The sequence below is a fragment of the Nyctereutes procyonoides genome, unplaced genomic scaffold (genome assembly GCF_905146905.1).
Source record: "Nyctereutes procyonoides isolate TBG_1078 unplaced genomic scaffold, NYPRO_anot_genome, whole genome shotgun sequence".
Classification (NCBI taxonomy): Eukaryota; Metazoa; Chordata; class Mammalia; order Carnivora; family Canidae; genus Nyctereutes; species Nyctereutes procyonoides.
The window spans coordinates 36,835,695-36,849,742 of NW_026575131.1; the positions used below are offsets into that span (position 1 = coordinate 36,835,695).

The 14,048-nt window shown below is 59.8% G+C and overlaps 1 protein-coding gene across 2 annotated transcripts in view; it reads right to left on the reverse strand.

Moving 5' to 3' along the window:
- Window positions 1-13,489, reverse strand: part of PRKCD (protein kinase C delta) — a 29,103-nt gene extending 15,614 nt beyond the window's left edge. For both annotated transcript variants that reach the window (XM_055344534.1, XM_055344533.1), the window contains exons 1-2: window positions 13,271-13,489; window positions 9,903-10,001 (exon numbers count right to left, since the gene is read on the reverse strand). The gene's annotated coding sequence lies outside the window, so the exon portion shown is untranslated. The remainder of the gene's footprint in view (window positions 1-9,902; window positions 10,002-13,270) is intronic.
- Window positions 13,490-14,048: the final 559 nt, after the last annotated feature.

Genomic DNA, 14,048 nt, shown 5'->3' on the forward strand with positions numbered 1-14,048 from the left:
GACCCCTCCCACTTCTAGGGCGCCCAGCAAGAGCCATCTATGAGGACCACCCCAGGGCTACATGGAGGACACAGAACCTGATAAGCCCAGCGACTGTGAGGCAGAGCCCAGCCTTGCAGGCTGCCGATCAGACCAGCCCTCCAGCTTTCAGGGATCAGAGCCGCTGCTGCTCGGTTAGAAGCCACTGGAGGGAAACCACAACCACAGCAAGCCCCAGCTCTGGCCCCAAACCTGTACAACCAGGCCGCAGTACCATGAGGAGGGGGATCACGGGTTCCGTGGGCTGCCTTGGGGCTCCTCGGCAGTCACCCTAGGGTTAGGGCACCCAGCCCCAACTTTCTAGACCAAAACTAGAGCGTGGGCCCCTCCACCCCAACCACACTGCCCAGACCCCGGAGGGAGACAGACACTATTCTTCTGTCACCATGTGACCCTGAGACAGTCATGAGCCCGGCGCACCAAATCCCCCCTGCACAGTGGAACCGGCATTGCCCATCTACCTCGCAGAGTCTCAACACTGGTGGGGAAACCAGGGAGTGAAGTAACTGGCACAAAAGCAAGGTGTGCCAATTATTTATAGCCCCCATGCAAATAGGCCCAGGCCCACAGGCCCCAAAGGAAGGCATGGCTCAGCCTCACACTGCTCTGCAGGGCCACAGAGGTGGCAAGGGCAGACTTCATGCAGGCCTCCCTGGGGACCAGCTTCTGGGTGCCCTCTGAGGCCAGCCAGCCCCGTCCCAGCCAGCATTAGGCTCTTAATCTCTCCTCTCCTGCTCCTCAAGCCCACAGCAGAGGCAGCCGTATGAAGCAGGGAGCACCAGAGTCAGATGATCAGGCCGGGGAGGTGGGTGAGGAGTCTCAGCACCCCCACTTATAAGAAGGATCATCCTTCCCTGAGACCACCACATACCAGATTAACCTTGTAAATGGCATTAGCTCACTTCATCCCTGTGCTTGTTCTGGAAGTGGGTATTTTGCTGATGAATAAACAGGTTCAGAGAAGATAAGTGACTTGCCCAAGGTCACACAGCAAGGATTTGAATCCAGGCCTGCCTGATGCTGCAGCCGATGTTCTTTCTGGTATATTCCAGTATGCCACGTCAGGAAGAATTGATGAAGGGAAAGAGGGAGCAAAAGTGGAGGCAGATCAACATGCCAGGAGCAACACACACAAACACACTGAGGACAGAGGAACCAAGGAGAAGGGTATAGGGACCAGGAGACTGGTGCCCTGTGTTCAATCACAGTCTATTCACCCAACCCCTCTGGGATGATCCTAGGCCTGACCTTGCAGACCTCCTCCTCTGTATAAGAATGGTACAGACCCTGAATGGCTACCTTCCAAACTGTCCCAACCCCTTGGGCCAGCCTCTGCTGCTCAAAACCTGGGGAAGTCTTGGCCATACCTAGATTCCAGTCTCAGGGCATGAGGGCCCACTGCCTCTGCTGCCCACGCTGCCCTGGATCAGCCACCCAGAGATAAGGAAAGGTAGTGCTGGGCCAGACCAGAGTAAGCAGGTCACCTCTTCCAGGGCAACGGAAACCTGTTCCCAGCCAGCCCAGGGCAGGTTGGACATGGCCAACCTTGAGGTGACCAGAGTAACCGCCCTGGTTGGAGCTCCTGGTGCGCAGAGGACAAGTATGCACATTGGGTATCCACATATATGCATGTGAATGTGTTCCAGCAAAGGGGGTGGGGTGGGAGACATAGCCAGAGGGGTGCCATCAGGAACAGGAATGCATTTTCTAATTTTTCTACAGCAATCACATGTAACTCGTTTGATAGCAGTTTTGTTAACAGTGAAAAACAAAACCCATCGAGCGAAAATGTATCTAAGAGATGGTCCTTTAGAGACTAACATGTCCATCTCCCCTTTGTGTGTGGGGGAAACCGAGAGCAAGATCCTGCAGTGAGAGTCCCCAGCTCCCAGAGCCGACCTGGTCCCCTCTACCCCAGCCCTTCCCTGGCTTTGGATTCTGCACCACAGGGTGGGACAGAGGAGCAACATGGGGCCCTGAGAGACTTGGCCAGGCTCTGGGGGAATGTGTGCAAATATGGAGGGAGGCTCCCTCAGAAAGTCAGCCAGAAAAATAAGAGGGGACGGGCTGAGGTCAAGCGAAGCTGAGGCACCTGCTGGGTCTGCTCCTCCATGAATAGCCCCCCTGGGGGCGGGGGGGAGAAGATGCATCTGTCTTGTGCAACCCCTTCTCACACATACCTGCCCATGGAAGGCACCGCCTGCTGGCAGTCTAGGCTGGGTGGTAGTGGCAGCAAAGTGGAGGCAGTGTCAGCCCAGGCTCTCCTAGGGATACAGACCCTGCCTGGGGCGGTGGGCAGTGTGTGTGTTTGTGTGTGTGTGTGTGTGGGAGGTTAGTTCCAGCCCACATGGGCTTTGAAGGATGAATGAAGGAGGGAAGACACAAGAGGCCCAGAGGGGGAGGGAAGGAGAGTGAAAGGCAGTAGGAGGGGGCAGGGCTGCAATAGGGCAGGCTGGGCTTGGCAGGGAGGCTGGCCTCCCCAAAAGGTCTTCCCAGACGGAAGCAAGTCAGAGGAGGCCACAGGGCTTTCACAACCCAGGAAATGGGCTCAGCAAGAAGAGTGGGGCGGGGGTGGGGGGGTGGGGGGGTGGGGGTGGGGGCTAGCAAGGTCCTTCTAATGCCCTTCCACCAGGGCCCCAGCCTCCCTATACCCAGCCCCATCCAAGGGGAGGACCAAATACAGTCTCGGGGCCACGGCCAAGTCCCAGAGCAGGGGATGCTCCTGACACCTGCTCCTCCCCAGGATTAGCACCTCATCCTCTAGCTGTGCTCCTTCTTGCCCCCTCCCTCACATCATACCAACCTGCAGTAGACTCTCCTCCTTTTTCCCAGTGACACCTCCCAGTTACTATCACTCCTGGTCCCTCCCCAACCTATGGAACCTCCTGGGTTCCCACTGCCCTGGGAGAAAGTCCAGACCTCAGTCTAGCCCTGGCCTGCTCTTCACCTTGGACCTCACTTCTGGCTACTGTGAACTCCTATCTCACTGTTAGGCCCCCTCTTTTTGCATACACTATTCCCTCAGCCAGAATGTCCTCCGTAATTCCTAGATTTCCTTCCAGACATTTCTAAAGGCCCACCCTAGAGAATTGCTCCTCCTTCCCCAGGAAGCCAGCTGCTCCCCTACCTCATGTACTCCCACAGAAACCCTGTGCAGCTGTCTGGAACGCTCATGTTGAGGACCCAGGTCTGTTCTCTGGGCACTGTCTCTGTTTCTGGCTCAGGCTTTTCAACCCTGGCCACATATCTGAATTCAAAAATCCTACTACTGGGCTGACCCTGCCCACTGGGATTCAGTGGAATCACAGGTGAGGCCTGGGCAGCATGAATGAAGCCTTTGCAATTATAAAAAGGGTGGCGACACCCTGAGAACCAATGAAGGATGTGGGCCCTCTTCCCAAGAAAACATGCACTGGCGGTGACCTAACTCTGTACACGATGGCATGGGGAGCCGTAAGTTCCAAAGGCACACACAGCTCAGTTCTCCTGAGGCCCAGCTGGTAGGCACCACAGTGGCAAGATACATGGGGCCTCGGAACTCACAGCTTGTTGGGGACAGTCACATAAATATGTAAATATGCTGCTTAGGCAGTGAGAGAAGCTGGGGTACAGTGGGTATCAGGATGGGCTTCAATCTGAGAGATGTGCAGGGGTACAGCTGACCCACCCGGCCAGAGGGGCTGGGAGGGAGAGTCTGAAGGGCAGGACTTGGGACCCTAGCTGTCACTGGCTCACACCCACTCCTGCCAGCACACGGTAGGGGAGGGGTGAGGATAGGCCATCTTAGGGGCATAGGCCACACCAGGCACAGACCTTGAGTCACTCAGCTGGTCCTAGGACTGGGGAAGCCAGAAGGAGAGCTCCAGGTACCCCCTAGGGAAGAACAAAGGCCCCTTCATGGCAGGACCGTAGACAAGGGGCCTCTGTGAGGAGCCAGGGTGAGGGGTCCATCAGGGCCTCTCACAGAATAACCACACATGTATGCACATGCGGGCACACCCACCGACCCAAACACACAGTTCCACATGGGGAACCCTGCTTGCAGTTGGACATGCACGCAGACGGTTGTAACCACAGGCACACACACACTCCTAGGATGACTCAGTGACACTAGGAACCCCCCACCCCAACTCACCGCTCTCACGTGTTGACACATGTCCAGGCCCATGCGGACCACACAGGACATTGACACCCTGATGCATTTACCAGCACAGAGAGATTCAGGTGCACACAGAGTGCCACAAGCACAATGTGCACATGGGCAGAGCTACTCCAAATCGACACAGAGATAAACAGCCTAGAAGGACCCACACCTGTCTGACTAGGGTCTGGCGCCAGAAAGGTCCAAGTGTAGCTTTTTCTACCCCAGCCCCGGGGATAATGGCTAAGGAGGGAAGGGCAGCTGGGGGTCAGGCAGGCTGGGCCTCCCCAGTGAGGGAGGCAGAGAAAGTCCCTCCTGGCCCAGAGCAAAGTCCAAAGTGCACAAGGGAAGGAGTAGACCAGTCAGGCACACGGCTGGGCAGGCCACCCCGCCCCCCTGTCTGAGGGCACAGCAGAGGCTGAGGGCAAGGCTAGGGGTCACAGGAGGAGGGGAGGGCTCACACCTGTGCCCCGCCAGACACCCCACACACAACCTCCATTAAGCTCCAGACTCACTGGGCAGCACCCAACAGATAGAGATGGAGCAATTCACCCAAAACCACAAAGCTGGTGGGGCAGCCCCAGGGGGAGGCAGAGAGGGACCCTCCAGCTCTAACCCTGGAACGGCCACCTGGCCGCCTCTGGGGTGAGGGCGCTGGCAGGTGCTCAGGCGTGGGAATGGCTTCTCCGCCAGCCTCCACAGAGGTGGGCCCCAGGTCCACTCCTCCGCCTGTCCCCCTGTACACACAAAGGCCTCCTTCCAGATTCCCATGGTTCTCCCCTTTGTGGACATTAACCTTTGCTTGGGGAAAGGTCTGCCCCGACATGGTGAGCAGGGCCCAGATCACCCCTCCCCACCCTAAGGGTGGGGAGAAGCTGGGAGAAAGGCAGGGCCATGATGTGCCATCTCACGGCAGGCAGTGAGCATAGGAACCTAGGAGTGGGGGCCTGGGTGGGGCTGGACGGGTCCAGTTCAGACCTGGTCTGCCCCGGTGCCCTGTGAGCTTGGCCAAGGTGCTCTGGTATCATCCATAAAAGCAAATGAGCTTGCCCTGCCTAGGAGGTTGTGTTGAGTGCAAGACCTGGCATCGTCATCCTTATCAGCACCGCCATCCTCACACCTGGCCCTCTCTCCATCTGCCCACTGCCCATTTCCAGCTGTCCTGTAACCGTAGGTACCCCCGAAACTTCCTTGGGTCAGTGGGTAAAGGGGCTCTCTCAAGGCTCGCAGCCCTGCAGTGCCTGGCTCTGGACCGCTGCTCTGGGAAGAGACTGGGCTGGGCCAAGGCAGCCTGAGACCCCCAGCAGACCCTAGGCTGGCTGCTGTCTCTCCTTAGGGCCTCCACCTCCCTGTCTTGACAATTGAGACCTCTAAGCTTTCGCCAGCCCTGATACTGGAAGCCCCCGTAATCCTCTTACCTCCCCCACCCCCGCCTGGCCCCCACTCCTGGGCCCTGCAGCCTGACCCAACCGCTCCACTGTGCCTGTTTACCCAACAAGCCAGTGACATGATCCAAAGCTTCCGAGGCTGTTGTGAAAACAGTGGCTCAGCCACAACAAGCCTGCCCTCCTGAGCACCTTGCCAGGGACCTTCGAGGGACAGCCATCCCAGCCCCGTACCCAGGACCTCTTGAACTTCCCCACCAGAGGCCCGCCGAACCCCATCCTCCCCCACCCAGGCTTGCCAGCTACCTCTCTACTCTCAGGTCTTTCCTTTGGGCCCAGGACCCCTGAACTCCAGGCCTGCCTTCGGGCCCTCCGCCTCATCATGCTCTAGAGGCACTCAAACACATCCGAAGCAGGCCTCCTGGCGTTCTCCAAGCAGGCGCCCCCTCATCTCTTAGCAAGGCCAGCGCTTGGCCAGACACCATGGAGGTAGGAGAGGGTGGAGCCCCCCCTCCCCACAGGGCATCGCTATCAGTTCTGTCCTGCAGTTCACACTGAAGTCGTCTCTTCTCTCCACCATCGTCCCCCGTCCTGCCCCATCACCTTCCCCAGGTTCTGCACCTGCCTGATGTCCATCCTCTGCTCTGGCCCCACAGTCCCTCTGCCCCAGGGACTAAAACAGATCTTGTCACTCTGTGCCCAGGTCCGCAGTGGTCGCCGTTTCCTTTCCTATAAGCCCAGATGCCTCTCCTGGGCCCAACCCACCCAACCTGCTCCCATCACCTCCCTGACTCCTCAGCCGCTGCCCTCCCCTCTCTCCTCTGCCCCAGCCACAGTGACCCCTTTCAGTTCCCTGAGCGGCCAAGTTCCTTCCTGCTTAGGAGCCTCTGCACTTGTTCCGTCTTCCTGCCTTGTCCCCTGAAACACATGCTGGCTCTTTATCATTCAGGTCTCAGATGGAAACTCCCTGATTCATCCGTTGCACAGGTGAGGCCACAGAGGCTCAAAGCAGTCCAGTTGCTGGCTCAGGAGTACACAGCCAGTAAATATCATGTGAGAATTTGAACCCAGGTCTGTCTAATGCCTGCTGAGGTCTTGCTCCTAAACCTCCAGGATGCCCTCACTCACACTCCCAGCCCAGGCCTCGCCAGTCTCCCGCCCTCCAGCCTCCTGGCCCTTGCCCACTATACCACTGTCATCACCACACCAATACCCAAGGCCCCCAGCCTCTTGGCCCTGTAGAGCAAAGGGTTTCCTCCTCCCGGTCTTACCTTCTGCGTGTCCCTAGGACAGGCATGTCCCTGCTACCAGCTGCCAGGTGTCAAGGATGTATGTATAGATACATGTGTAGGGGAAACTTCTAGCTCCAGATATCCACCCCCGTTCCCAGTGCACAGGCTGACTCCAGGGGTCCGATAGGTAGGCAGGCTGGCAAGAGGGCTCACCATCCCCCCACCCCATCATCACCAGCCTCAGCATATCCAAGCTCAGCGGCCTGTGGGGGACCATCGTGGGAGAAGGGGCCCAGGGGAGGCCTGAGGGGGCAGCAGGCAGCTGCCTTTCTCTTCCCTGCATCCATTTGTCATGAGATCTATTTTTCTCCCTTTGAAAGGGAATGAGGGGGCTGGGCTGCTGAGTGGGCACAGCTGCTCCACCCCAGAGCTCCTCTCCTCAGAGGACATGGCGAACACTCCCTGCCCTGCAGGATAGCCACCAGGACGGGGAATGAGGAGCCAGAGACCTGGCTTCTCAGGGGCCGGCTGTGCAGCCACCCGGTCCTGTGACACTGGCCAGGTGTCCAGGCCTTCAGACAACAACCCCATCGTCAGGACCACTTGCTGTTTTTTGAGATAGTTACCACAAACTGAGCGCTAAGTGCTTTACATAACTACAGTTTCCACTCCCTAAACACTAATAAAGTGCTAGGCACATGCTAGCTGCTTTGCATACATTATCTGTAGTTTCCGGCACCAGCCCATGAAGATGGATGCTACCATTGTCTCATTTGTCAGAAGAAAAATGAGGCACCAGGCACCAGAGCCACTTGCTCAGGTTCATTCATACAGCTGCTCGGAGCTGCCTAATCCCAGAGGCGTGACCCAGCGGATGCCAATTCACACAAGGCAACTGTGCCTGCCAGAGTCAGTGCTCTGAGCCTCAGGATACAGCTCAGAGGGAAGGAGGAGCTGGGGTTCTGGGGGCTGCAGGGGACTTCGTGGCCTCAGCCCGACCCCTCTGCCTGGGCCTCTGTCAAGCCCTGGTCAGCTCTGGCAGTGGAAAGCCTGGTCAGTCAGCCTAACCCCACTGGCCAGGCCTGCTCCCCTCACAGGCAAGGCCGGGGCGGGGCAGCCCACAGACGGAGCACTGGTCAGTCCCACTCTGAAACCACTTCCTGGGCAGCCCAGGGGAAGTGAGCCTCCGGAAACACCTCGGATGGACAGGCCTCTCGCTGGGCCCAAGCCTTGGAAAGTGCACAGACTGCCCTGGGAGAAGTACCATGCTTGCCTTCTAGCTGCCAGAGCCTAGCAACTCCACTTCCACCAGGCATGGATGCTAAAGGGAGACAGACTGGACCCCCCCACCCTCCCACACCTTGGCCCCGTGACCACAGGCACCCCACTTCCTCCCCTGCGGCAGCAGCCACAAACGGTGCCGGCCCACAGCTGACACGGTGCCTCCTCTCATCCCCAACTCCCCCACAGGGAGTCCTGGTCAGCCTGAGGCCTGGTCCAGGTGAGCTGGCCGGCTGGTGAATGCCTGGGCAGAGCCCACCTCCCAGTGTGGTTCGGCCCCCCGGAGCCCCTGTGGTCACAGCCACACCTCAAACCTCACCCTCAGTGCCAGACGCAGGCTGGGTTGTGACCCTGACCAAAGACCACCCCCTCCTTTCTGACCCGGAAAGTCAGTGGGCAGTGTGGTGTGTGTGGGCAGGCTTCTGTGTGCAAAATGACTGGGTGAGCATCTGTGTGCGTGTTTGAGCGTGCCTGTGGGTGAGTGCCTGTGAAAATCTGTGGACGTGTGTGTGCATGTGCGATGCGTGTGTGGGCACTCGAGGATTTGCGGGCACGGGCACTGGGTACAGCTCAGTTTCTGTCATTCGAGCATACCTATGTCTGCACCGGCTGGGTGGATGATGTTTGAGCTTTGAGAGTGGGCAGGCTCCAAGACCAACTGGTCAGACTTCTTAGGGAATGAGGCTCAGTGCTGGGAGAGGGTGGCCCCTGACCTCGGGTAGTAGAGGCCCCTCAGCCAGCCAAGGACACGGCACCTCCTTCCCCTCTAGGCTTAGTGGTAAGTTAAATAAACAGCAGACCCAGTGATGACCCTGCTCTTATTCAGCCCCACTCCTATCCCAGGAGCTGGGACCCTGGCCTCCTGCTTCCCCTCCCACCCCAGAGTTAAGCTCTCAGAGCCCAGCCCCCACTGGTCCATTCACCCCCCCCCCCAAACTTGTTGGTGCCTGCCAGATGAGTGCCAGTAGGGAGGGGAGTGGGGGTTGATCAGGGAGGCCTCCCAGAAGAAAGGCCACCTTTGCTGCCTCTCCCCATTGTCACTCCCTAGGTTCCAGGTGCCCTCAGCAACGCCCCCATCGCACCCCCAGAATCTTGTCCACTGGACTTTGGAGACTCAATGGGTTAACTCACAGGGCTATTTTCACTGCAATGGGGGCTGAAGGAGGCAAGTCTGGCCCCAAAGGAAGGAATCTAGTTTTATAAGGGGCCCGAGAGAGTACAGCCTTCCCCAGGATTCCACATCCTCCAGGATCTGGGAGCTGGGCAGGGAGATTTTGAGTCTCTCCTCCACCCCAGAGAGGCTGGGGAGATGAGGGGACCTGGGGTGTGGAAGAGAGCTCAGGGGAGCTCTTTCCATTCTCAGCTTGATACCCAGCCCACTGTGGGGCCCAGGGCAGACCTCAGTTCCCCTGTATGATGATGATGAGGACAGCCTGAGGCCAAGACAAAGGGCCACAGGAAGCTGATACATTCACTCTCAACCCTTGGCACCTACACCATCTTCCTTCTAACTGACCAGCAAAGTATGGGGGCGGGGCCCCCATACTCTTCACCCCAAACTGTGGGGGGCGGGGCGGGGGCAGGCCTCTGAGCTCCAAGGCCATAGTCATCCTCAGGCCAGAAGCCCGTTCCAGGCAGGGCGTCCTCACAGGCAAGGTAAACTGCTGCCCCCTCGGCACACCCAGGCAGGCCCCATACCCAGCCCGAAGACTTTGTGGGACCCTCCCCCCTACCCGGCCCAGTTGCTGCTTCCAGCAGAAGGGGAGAAGGCCACCCCATGCACACTGTCCAGATGTCCATCTGTCTAGGCGGATCCAGTCTTACCTGGGGCTCCTGGCTCCCCCTTCCCCTCAGTCCTGGCTCCTGCCGCGGCCACCACCAGAAGCAGGTCCGCAGCCCTCACCTGGGCCTGGTTCGGCAGACCTGCAGGAACAAAAGGAAACAGCTGAGGTGGGAGGCGCTGCCAAACAGGCTCTCCCCATCGGTCAGCCCAGTCTGGCTCAGAGACCTTGGCCTCTTTGGACTTGGCTTTCTCTTTTGTGAAATGGGGTATTGGGCCCAACTTGTCCAAGGCATTGGCTATGTGTCCTCTCCATGCTAGGAATTGGATCACTATGTCTCAGCCCTCGGAGCATTTCCAGACTACAGACATAGCAAGAAAGTGATTCCTAATCTTCCTGTCTGCAAGAGAGTGTCCTGTGCCTTAGCAGACCTAGTGGCAACGGGGGCCACTGCTTTGTGGTCTGGGGCAACTTGTCTGAGCCTCTGTTTGTTTTATCTTTAAAATGAGGAGACTACATCTCCCCAGGTCATTCTGGGGCCCCAGTGTTGTGGCATGACAGCTCCTGTGCTCGACTCACTTTCGGAGTACCAAATGAATAGTGATACTTTTGTATCCTTGTTTTGCACCTTCTAGTCCAGGTGATTCTCACATTAATATTGTACCCATTATACAGCTGAAAAAAACTGAGACCCAGAGAAGTCCTAGAAGGAAGGAATGGCAAAGGCAGCAAGGTGTCTCAGTTCTCCTGGCCAAAAGATGAGCACTTTTCCTGCAGGCCAAGCCTCCACAAAAGATTCCCCTCCCCAGATGGGAGCTCCTCCTCCAGCTGAAGACCCCCATTACCACTCCCTGGGGAATGAGGCACCCTCAGGCTTGTCTGTACTTTATTCCTAATTTTAAAATCCAATTAGCTGAGGCACCTAAACCGTGTCACCGCCCTATAGCCAAGCTCCAAATCACCCCCAGCCCTATCTCCTAAGTCAGTGCTGCTGAGACCGGGCAGGTGTCAAGTGGGCTGAACACGGTTGATGGGGTCTCTGCCAGGCATCTGCCCTCCTGCAAGCAGTCTGGCCAAGGGCATGGGAGGGGGCAACAGACACATCACAGATAGAAAACTGCGCTGGGGACTCTCTGGGCTTTTAATAGCCCAGCTCCCAGGAGAATGGGGACCATACTGTTTGGGGTGGGAGTAAGTGGTCACCAAATAAGACTTAGCACGTGCTGAGCTCTGCCTGTGGGCCAAGCCTGTGCTAGAGGCCCACTGACACAGGACCCTGAGTCCTCACAGCAACTTTTTCTGTTCTGCAGATAAGGGGACTCAGCCTTAGAGAAGTCTAGCTTGTCTCTTGTCCATAAGAGGCACATCAAATATTTGAGTCCATGTCTTCCCTGGGTCCAGAGCTCCAGGTCTTGGTCACAACACTATAAACCCAAAGACTTGCCCCCAGGTATCCCTCACCTCGGGGGAGCAGAGGCAGGTGAGAGACAGAGGCCTTCCCCAGCCTCCCCAGGAACCAGGGCTGGGCATGAGGTGCTCACAGCTTCCCACATGCTCACACACACTAGGGCTCCCACCTTTCCTCCCAGCACTGTCACCCCGGCGTGCAGGCACCATACTCTCAGTTCCCCACAATCACAGTGACTCCCTAGCACACAGACTGGCAGTTTCATAGTCAGACTATGAGTTTCCCACCAGTCACACACTCACCCCCGCCAGTCTCATCCCAGCCACAGTTCTGAACGCACCAGATCCCTTACACCACCCTATAGCCAGGTACAGCTGTCCAAACAGCTCTATATCGTAGCACACACGCACACACGCAGACACACACACACACACACACACACACACATACACACACGGAGCTGCCCTCTACCGGCCTGTCCACCACACCCCAACTCAAAGGAACGAGGAAACTCAAAGGACCAGCCCTCTCCCTCGGTGACCAGGTCAGCCTGGTCACAGCGGCTCAGTGGCAGTGAGAGAGGAAGCACAAGTGAGTGTACATACATACCCACACTCATACAGATACCCATGTGAGTGTGGTGGGCTGACACTAACACCACTGGCTCCCAAAATCAACAGCTCAAATGTATATGGCCAATGGGTCACCATGACACAAACCAGTGTGCAATACAGGACCCTCCGGACACACAAGGGACACACAGGCACACAAAGACACACACATACCAACACAGGGGGAGTCTAGTGACAAAGAACACACCAAGACATAAAGACATAGTGCACGCATAGCTGCAAAGGGCACATGGAGCCTCAGGACACCCAGACATACACACGCACACACAGGTAAGTCACATCATGTAGAAAGGGACCACAGAGGTAAGTCCCAGGCACAGGGACAAAGAACACAAATAGAGACACAGACAGACAACATACCTACATGCCCAGATACAGGCGACTCAGCACAAGGAGTCAAGTCCAACCAGACAGGGCAGGACCAGAAAGGGATGCCCCCACTCCACCAAATCCTGACCAGGTGTAAGTTGTGGCAGAGGGCTCAGGGGTTCTCCCGTCCCAGAGAGGACCAACGGGAGAGTCGGAGAAGTGGAACAGCGCTGACGGTGCCCACCTCCTGCCTCTTGACCCGGGCCCTCTTCCACCCCCTGCCCTCACCTGGCTGGGCCCCCACGGGGAGGCGGGAGGTGGCGTCCGGACTGGGACTGCGGAGCGGCCGGGACAGATGGGACGTGGAAGGGGCCACCAGGGGAGGGGGCTCAGAGGGAAGTACGGGCGGGGCGGTAGTGGGGGGGGGATGGTGGAGACTAGAGCCACGCCCAGCCCGGAGACAGATGGAGAGAGAAATGCGGAGAGAGGCACCCGGACTGAAGGAAGAGAGAGCAAGGAGGAGGCGCCGAGCGGGCTGGGCCGGGCAGGGACCCAGGGGCGGGCGGCGAGGCCGGGCAGGCGGCCTGGCCTCCCCTCCGCCTAGGACAGGAGAGACGGCGGCTCCGGCAGGGGGCGACGGGCGTCGGCGGGGGGCGCGGCTCCGGGAGGATGGGATCCAGCGGCGGCGGGAGGTGTGGGGGTGGGGCCCGCGGAGGGCCACGGACCGACCCAGCGGGACTCGGAAGAGGAGGACGCGCGGACACAGAGGCGGTGGGGACGGATGCACCGACCGGGGCCCCGGGGAGCCGAGACGGACGGGCGAACGCGCGGAGGGTCTAGGGACCGACCGACGAGGGGGCCTCGGCTGCTGCCGCTGAGGGCAGGGACAGACCGACGGACGGCGGACGGCGGCACCGGCGGGCTCGGGGCGCCACGGGACTGGCGCTGGCCACCGCTCAGTTGCTCAGTTTCAGGAACGGGAACCGGATCGGGGGCGGGGGGAAGGGAGGGGGGCGCCCTAGGGGTAGCCCGATCCCACCTCGGGGCCGGGCCCTCACTCACCTCCCGCGCACCGCCAGGCGCCCGGGGTCGCGGCGGCTGGGGTCCAGTTCCCGGAGCCGTTCCCGGGAGCGCAAGGACGGTGGTCGGGGCGGGCCCGACCGGGACGGGCCCGTAGGCCGGTGAGTCCCGTCCGGGCCTCCGCGCGGCGGGCGGATGCCGGGGGTCGCTGCGGGGATCCCGGGGCCGCCGCCTCCCTCGCTCGCGCCGCTGCACACGGAAGTGCGAGGGGGCGGGGCGGCGCGACCTCACCCAGGTGCCGGCCCCGGCCCCGCCCCCGCCAGGCCCCGCCCCGCCCCGCCAGGCCCCGCCCCCGCCGCCGCGAGGAGGGGTCCCGGCCCCGCCTCCCGGGCGCGCGCTCTCGGCCCTCCCCGGCACGCTGCGGCTCCCGCCCACCCTCGCAGCGCGCCGCGGCCGCAGAAGGCGCCCCGCTCTACGGAGGAGGACGCGGAGGCCCGCGGGCGGGGGTCCCTCCCCACCCCTAGCACGCCGAGCCCGGCAGGCGCCGGCGGGGCTTCCCCAGCTCGCAGCGCCCACGCCCGGGACTCCCCACCGGCCAGCTGGCCCGCCGCGCCGGGCCTCGCTCTCCCTTCCTGTTGGCGGGACTGCGGACGCGGCCGGGCCGGGTGCCCACCGCCAGGCGGGCTGGGCCGGGCCCTGCCCCTGAGACGACGAACCGGGAAGACTCCGGGATGGGAGGCTCTCGCCGGTGGAGCGCTTCTGGGAGCAGCCCCTACCTGGATCCTCCAGTCTTCTGCTCTCACTTTCCAGAGGTCCCCAC